The following is a 7885-nucleotide window of genomic DNA, read 5'->3' as shown; positions in this document are numbered from 1 at the left end:
AACAGCCACTTCACAAGAGGATGAACCAACACAGACGAGAGAGCAACACAGGACCTCAGTCTGCTGCTCATCTCCACATAAAAGGACCTCAGTCTGCCATATAAACATTTATCTTCATCCAGAAGATCATGTCTGCACTCTTTTTCTGTCAAACTCCACTATTAACATCACTTTTTTTGTTCAACGATGTAAAAATAGAAAAATGTTGGACTGTTTTACACAGAGGAGAGTGAGTCTGTTGGAGCACACAGAGACACTGAGGAGTGACAAGTCCAGAGTGTAAACCCAGGGAACAGAGTGTGAGTGAATGTGTTGTTGAAGGTGTGGAGGTGGGTCAGTTGGTCAGAGGAGACTGTGTAGAAGGACAGAGAGCCAGCAGGACAGTCCACAAACACTGCTACTCTCCCACGAGAGGAGCAGGGCTGAGGGAGATGGGTTCGATAGTCATTATGACGAACAAAGAAACCACCTTTAGAACACAGCAGACTCCAGGACTGATCATTGAATCCAAACAAACTGTCATAATCGTCTCCTTTCCTTCTGATTCTTCTGTAAGACACTGATATAAAAACATCTCCACTCCACTGGACCTCCCAGTAACAGCGACCAGTCAGACCAGTGGAACACAGAATCTGAGGCCAGTGGTCAAATCTGTCCTGATGATCTGGATACGGCTGCTCCTCTGTCACATGTGTCACCTTCTTGTTGTTGTCAGACAGTTTGAGTTTTCTGTTCACTGTGTTTGGATCCAGAGTGAGATGACAGAAATCTGATCGAGAGAAAACACAACACAGCAGCAGTGAGTCCCCTGTCCACTCTCATCATTCCACTCTTCTGTTTGTCTCACATTTATGTGAGTGTAAAAACATTTCCTTTCACAGCCCCACAGTCTATTTCAGATTATTTTCAGTGTAAATCTGGATTTCTGTGGAGTTTGTTGATGCAGTGACAAAGTGCAGCTACACTCGTCTGTGCTCCAGGACACACACTTTCTCCTTTAAAGAGGGGCTATGTTCCGAGTCTGTCCTCTCTTTGCTCCCCGTGCTAAGTCCCTCCCCCTTCAGAGCACTATCCCAACACACACAGCCACTCATGAAACTCCTGCACATCACATCAGGTTTGTCCAGTTGCTGTGTTCAGTTTTGTGTCATGTTTTTGTATATTTATGGAGAATTGTGGTGTAGAAGCATGGGGACGTAGGCTTGTGGGCGGAGCCTCGTACAGACTAACGGTAAGGAGGGTCCAGGAGAGATCTCTAGATTACTCAAACATGCATGGATGACTTTTTCTTGCATACGAGCTGCTCTTTAAAATCTATCCATGTGAATCGAGTGTGACTTGTGCTTGTGTGGAGACAGTCCTGTGCTGAGTCCAACAGTTGTGTCTGTGTCAGTGGCTCCAGAGCTCCTCCTTTGCTCCAGCAGTAGTACTTCTGATGTTTTGATTTATTTATTGTGATGATTGTGATTTTATACAAATAAACTTGCTTTGGATTGTAAAAACAGTGTCCAGATGATGACCCCTGAAACTCAACATCTCTACATCACAACAGTGTTTGAACTTGTTCAAAAAGGAAATGCTGTGACCCTCAAAAATGAGCCGGTTGTGTAATAGAATGCTGACAGATGCTTTGTTTGTGTGACACAAATAAAATCATAAAACTGACCAGAGTTAAATGAGTTAAGTCGGACTTACATCTCCGGATTGGATTCATCCATCGTTCTCCAGCAGGTCTCAGTCTGAAGGAAACACAACACGTCAGAGTTTGTCTCAGAGCATTTTCACTCCATGTGACATTCAAATATGTTCTTTTGACCCTAACACTCTTCTCAATCTGTGGTGCACAGGCCTCTGGTGCTTCTGAAGTCTGTTTTTATTCATGACACTGTCATTTATGATTTTGAGTGTTAAGCAGGCGAGCATGTCCATACCTGAGAGTGTCCAGTGTGCAGTGGGGGTCCTCCTGTAGAGCACACAGGAGCTTTACTCCTGTGTCTCCTGGATGGTTGTAGCTGAGGTCCAGTTCTATCAGATGGGAGGGGTTGGACCTCAGAGCTGAAGCCAGAGAAGCACAGCCTTCCTCTGAGAGCAGACAACCTGACAGTCTGAGGACACAGATTATTGGAATCAGTCCATTCATTAAAAACATTCAACCCAAATGAGACAAAGAACAAGTCCCAGATCTTTATGTGACTTTATCAAATGTGATTTTCCAATAACAGGTAATAATAGTGAAGAATATGAACCCCTCTGACCTGAGCTGTTCCAGTTTACAGTGAGGACTCTTCAGTCCAACACACAACATCTTCAGCCCCGAGTCCTTCAAGTCGTTGAAACTGAGGTCCAGGACTCTCAGACTAGAGGACTGGGAGCTGAGGACTGAGGACAGAGCTTCACAGCTTCTCTCTGACAGGTTACAGCTGCTCAGTCTGGAGACAGAAAACATTGTTTATGTAGAAGTTGAATCAAACTATCCTCTGTTAAACAAAGGAGACTCACAGAGTTTTGGTGGAGGCCTTGACCACTGGCAGCAGCCTCAGGAGAACCTCCTCTGAAGCAGAGTATTTCTTCAGCTCAAACTGGTCCAGATCTTCTTCTGATGACAGTAAGATGAAGGCCAGAGCTGACCACTGAGCAGGAGACAGTCCACCTTCAGACAGACGTCCTGATCTCAGGTACTGTTGGATCTGCTCCACCAGAGAACGATCATTCAGTTCATTCAGACAGTGGAGCAGGTTGATGCTCCTCTCTGCAGACACATCCTCACTCAGCTTCTTCTTGATGTATTCAGCTGTTTTCTGACTGGTCTGGGAGCTACGTCCTGTCTGTGTCAGCAGACCTTGTAGAAGGCTCTGATTGGTCGACAGTGAAAGACCCAGGAGGAAGCGCAGGAGCAGGTCCAGGTGTCCGTTTGGACTCTGTAAGGCCTGGTCCACAGCTGTCTGATGAAGATGCTTTAGTTTTTTTTCCACACTGAACATTGTAGACTTCTGTGTTTTCTGTGAGAGCAGGTTGATCCCAGTGTTGATGAAGGTCTGATGGACGTGAAGAGCAGCCAGAAACTCCTGCACACTCAGATGGATGAAGCAGTAGACCTTGTCCTGGTACAGGCCTGGCTCCTCTCTAAAGACCTGTGTGAACACTCCGGAGTACACTGAGGCCGCTGCAGCGTCCAGCCCACACTCGCTCAGGTCACTCTCATAGAAGATCAGGTTTCCTTCCTGCAGCTGTTCAAAGGCCAGTTTTCCCAGAGACTCCACCATCTTCCTGGTCTCTGGACTCCAGTGTGGGTCTGTCTCAGATCCTTCTTCATACTTGATGTTCTTGACTTTGGCTTGAACCACCAGGAAGTGGATGTACATCTGAGTCAGGGTCTTGGGCAGATCTCCTCTCTCTCTGCTTTTCAACACAAGCTCCAGGACTGCGGCAGCGATCCAGCAGAAGATCGGCAGGTGGCACATGATGTGGAGGCTTCTTCTGGATGTCTTGATGTGGGAGATGATTGTGTCGGCCTCATCTCTGAACCTCTTCCTGAAGTACTGCTCCTTCTGTGGGTCGGTGAACCCTCTGACCTCTGTCACCATGGAGACGCACTCAGCAGGGATCTGATTGGCCGCCGCGGGTCGTGTGGTTATCCAGAGGCGAGCGGAGGGAAGCAGGCTCCCCCTGATGAGGTTCACCAGCAGCACGTGCACTGAGGCGGACTCTGTGGGGTCGCTCAGGATTTTGGTTTTGGTGAAGTCCAGAGGAGGTCTGCACTCGTCCAGACCGTCAAAGATGAAGAGCACCTTGAGGTCTTCAAAGCTGCAGAGTTCTACTTGTGTTTGATTAAAGAAGTGACGAACAAGTGTCACCAAGCTGAAGCTTCTCTCCTTCAGCACATTGAGTGCTCTGAAAGTGAACGGGAACAGCAGCTGTATGTCCTGGTTGGCTTCACCTTTAGCCCAGTCCAGAGTGAACTTCTGAGTGAGCACTGTTTTCCCGATGCCAGCCACTCCCTTTGTCAGCACTGTTCTGATGGCTCCATGTGTGTGAGCTGGGCCTTTAAACATGTCTTCACATGTGATGGCTGTCTCTGCTGGGCCTGGTGTCCTGGAGGCTGTTTCCATGTGTCTGACCTCATGTTGCTGGTTGACCTCTGAAGACCCTCCCTCTGTGATGTAGAGCTTCTGTGTAGATCTGATCCAGAAGGCTGGAGTTTCCTGCTTTAGCGATGCCCTCAAACACACACTCAAACTTCTGCTGCAGGTCAGACTTCAGTTTATGCTGATAAACTTCAGAATAAATTCCTGAATGAAGACAACAGGATACAGACCTGAGTCTCAGAGAAGATAAAATGACTGTGAGCACCTTGTTAAATGTGTTAAATGGTCCTACTGCTCCTCAGACGCTCAGCCAGCTCCTTCTGCTTCATCCTCCTCAGGAAGTTCAGTGTGATCTTCAGAACAGCCTCACTGCAGCTCCTCTGCTCTTCATCCTCATCCTCCACAGGATCTAAACCTTCTGACTCATCTGTACTCAGAACCTTGTGGAGCTTCTTCAGCTCCTTCTGGACAAAAAGTGACGATGTCCTCCTCCAGAAGCTGAACAGACACATTATAAACAACACAAATGCACTCAGTGTCAGATCTGTGTGAAACAAGCTTCATTCATCTGAACATTTCCAAACTTTAGTGAATGACACACCTTAAATATGGAGTCCAGCTGTGTGTGATGGTGCTGACCACTGGAGACCTCTGGACCTGGCTGCTCCCCTCTGTCACAGACACACATGAAACACGCATCATTATTATTTATTATTTATATATTGTTCTTATGATCAATGCTTTTAAAAACTCACAGCTCCTTGGCAAAATTATATGGATGTCCCATAGACGTGTCACTCCTGAGGGACTCACAGCTGGGACCAGGTTCAGACGGAGGATGTTTCTGGTGGATCCTGAGACACAGAAGAAAACACACTTCAGTCACAGTAAAACACATGGGACTGTTCTGACTCAGGTCAGATACTTCAGGAGGTTCTACAAAGTGTTCATGAGGCCTTCACCACAGACGCTTCAGTACGGCACATTCAACAACAAACACATCTAGTTCAGATATTTGTAATAATACTGACCTCTGACCTATGGAAGATGTGAAATCATGGCTGTTACATGATATTGAATCTTAGGGAATAGACTTGCACAAAGTTTGGACAACAGCCTCTGACAGGAGGTTAACTTTGAGACATTCTACCCTTCCACCATGTGTCTGAACCTCCCTATCTCGGACCTGTCACCCAAGCAAGATATACTGACTTGTGTTCATGTACTCCTTGTGTGCTGTACCACACAAAGACCCCTTAAAAGATTAAAAATCTCTTTTTACAAACTAACTTTTCTTTGAAGCTTCACCTATTGATAAATCAATTGACTGAAGTTTGTTCTCTGACTATAATCGACAAATAAAGACACTATGGGATTTTGATGGAACAATCTCAAAATCTCAAGCCAATAGACTTTCTCCAGAGAAAGAAAGGAATGAAATTCAATTCCTTCAATGAACTATTGCCACTTTGTTTTAATACTGATTTGTAAATGTCATGTAAATACTTTCTTTGTGTAAAACTGTTAATGTAGATAGTGTGTAATATGTGAGCTATGTCATAAAACCTCCCACTCAGCAAACTCACATTCCACATGCAGACCCACCATTGGTCAGTTTTTCCCGCTTATCTTAAGATTTAACAGGAGGGACAACGTCCAAGTTCTCCCTCCGTTCAAAGATTTGCCCATCGCTTGACGTGTTTTTTATTCAAATACCTGTAGCTGATCTGATTCGAAAGTGAAGCTTTCATATTTTTGCAAATTTAAATATTCGCATTTTTGCAGACAATAGTCTTTTTTGATTGATTAGCCTTAATCTGTGAGCAGCACTATTAGACTTCACAGACACTGAAACGTGTCGTCAGGACCACATGGTGACTGGACAGCTCCACGCTTCCTGGGTTGTATGTGCACTGTCAAACAATGGCTTGCTTCATCAATTTAGACTCAACACAGAACTTTAGATAACTCTTAACGTTGTGCCTAATCTCACATTTCTAGACACTAGTTTAGAGCGACCTACACTCATTTGCATATTTGATAATTAAATGTTTCTGTTTAACTTGGTCAATAAATATTCATAAACCACAGTTTGCTTTGGTGAATAGTGATGTTATTTCCAGTGATGTCATTCAAAATATGTCGGTCACTGATATGGTCAAGAATTTATGAACCTTCAGATCAATAGTTTAATTAATTATTTATTTATTTATTTATTTATTAACATAAGCAATTGATTCAATTGGATTGGTAATATTTCTCAACATTTGTTGAGTGGTGCCCCCAAATTTACTTCTAGTCAGAGCCGAACACTCACAAAGGCCACGTGAGTGCTGCTTTAACTTAGAACTCCTAAATTCCAATCTGTAACATCAGTTACCCCCCGACATCTAATGGTATCATGCTGAGCCCGTGTAGATTTCTCCTACATATTTTGGTGCCCGGGTGTGAGGCCAGATGTAGTCACACTACATATTTTTTAAAGTTTGAATTATGGAACAAAGAACAGACTTGTGTGTATCATTCTGATTTGAATGTGATTCTCTGTGAACTGTGGACCACTCCTGGACATGTTTTTATTTCATTCAAACCACGTCACCCACATTATATTCAAATGTTTGTTGACATAAAGTGGTGACATTATAAGGTGTTGTGAGTGTGACTTACTGTGGACCATGTTCTCTTTTCAAATCAATCCCTCCATCATTAGAGCGATCACTGTTGAATGAGTGGGCGCTGGTCCCAGGAGCAGGTCTGTGGACACAGATGGAGCAGTGGCTTTAGTCTGAGCTCTGACATGGAGAACAGTGGTGGAGCGTTAGAGATGGTCCCTTACCTCTGAGCTTTGGGGGGGTGAGTGGTTTTAGAGGGAGGGGCTCCGTCCTCTCTGTGCTCTCTCTGATCCATGCTCTGTTCATTTGCTTCAAAAGGAAAAACACACAAAACATTCATCCCAAACAACACGAATGTTTAAACATGTCACAAATGTTTCTCTCCTCAACACACACTTACATTTGTGACTCTTGTTTGTTTGTCTTGAGTTGTTTATAATGAATATAAATGATTTCTGTGAGGTCCTAAAAATACACATTGTATTTTATTTGCTGATGATACTAGTCGACTCTGTGTAAAGTCAAAACAAGTGTGAATCAAAGCTCACTCTGTCTGTTCTATAATTCTACAATTTTAACATATTTAAATTATTGTGTAGAAATTTGGGGGAACAATTACAAAACAATTAAACAACCCATCTATATACTGCAGAAAAAAGCCATAAGAATTGTTCACTGTGCCAATTATTCTGCCCCAACAAACCCAGTGTTTATTCAGTTCAAAACCTTAAAGTTTCAGGACATAGTCGACCTAAACACAGCTGCTGTTCTGTATAAAGTTCATAATCACAGTAAATGATAATCGCAGTTAGAGGAGCAGATCTATGGAATATTCTGGACGACATGATAAAAGGATCGATTAAGGCATTTAAAAAATAAATTAAATAACACACTCCCACACCCACACACACACACACACACACACACACACAAATGAATTTAGATTTGATAGAACTGATATAAAGTCTGATCACCGTGTGCAAACAGCATCAAACCCGCATCTCTGATCCAAAGAAACATGTTGTCACACTAGTCAGGGTTTGGTTTTCTTAAGGCACTAACTAAGTAGTGTTTTGAACAAGTAACTAGTAATGAGTAACTAAAGAGTTAGGGTTAGCCCTAACCCTAACACTGAACAACACAATGAAGCGTTGACATGATGAAATAAACAGAATGATGTTTGAATGA

At 43.7% G+C, this 7885-nt stretch overlaps 1 pseudogene; it reads right to left on the bottom strand.

Moving 5' to 3' along the window:
- Nucleotides 1-215: 215 nt before the first annotated feature.
- LOC129409230 (protein NLRC3-like) overlaps nucleotides 216-7885 on the bottom strand; it is a 7910-nt pseudogene continuing 240 nt past the window's right edge.

The sequence above is a fragment of the Boleophthalmus pectinirostris genome, unplaced genomic scaffold, assembly GCF_026225935.1.
Source record: "Boleophthalmus pectinirostris isolate CB_2022bp ecotype Guang Dong unplaced genomic scaffold, ASM2622593v1 HiC_scaffold_1, whole genome shotgun sequence".
Classification (NCBI taxonomy): Eukaryota; Metazoa; Chordata; class Actinopteri; order Gobiiformes; family Gobiidae; genus Boleophthalmus; species Boleophthalmus pectinirostris.
Note: the sequence above shows the minus strand (reverse complement) of the source record. Positions and strands in the feature narration are given on the sequence as shown.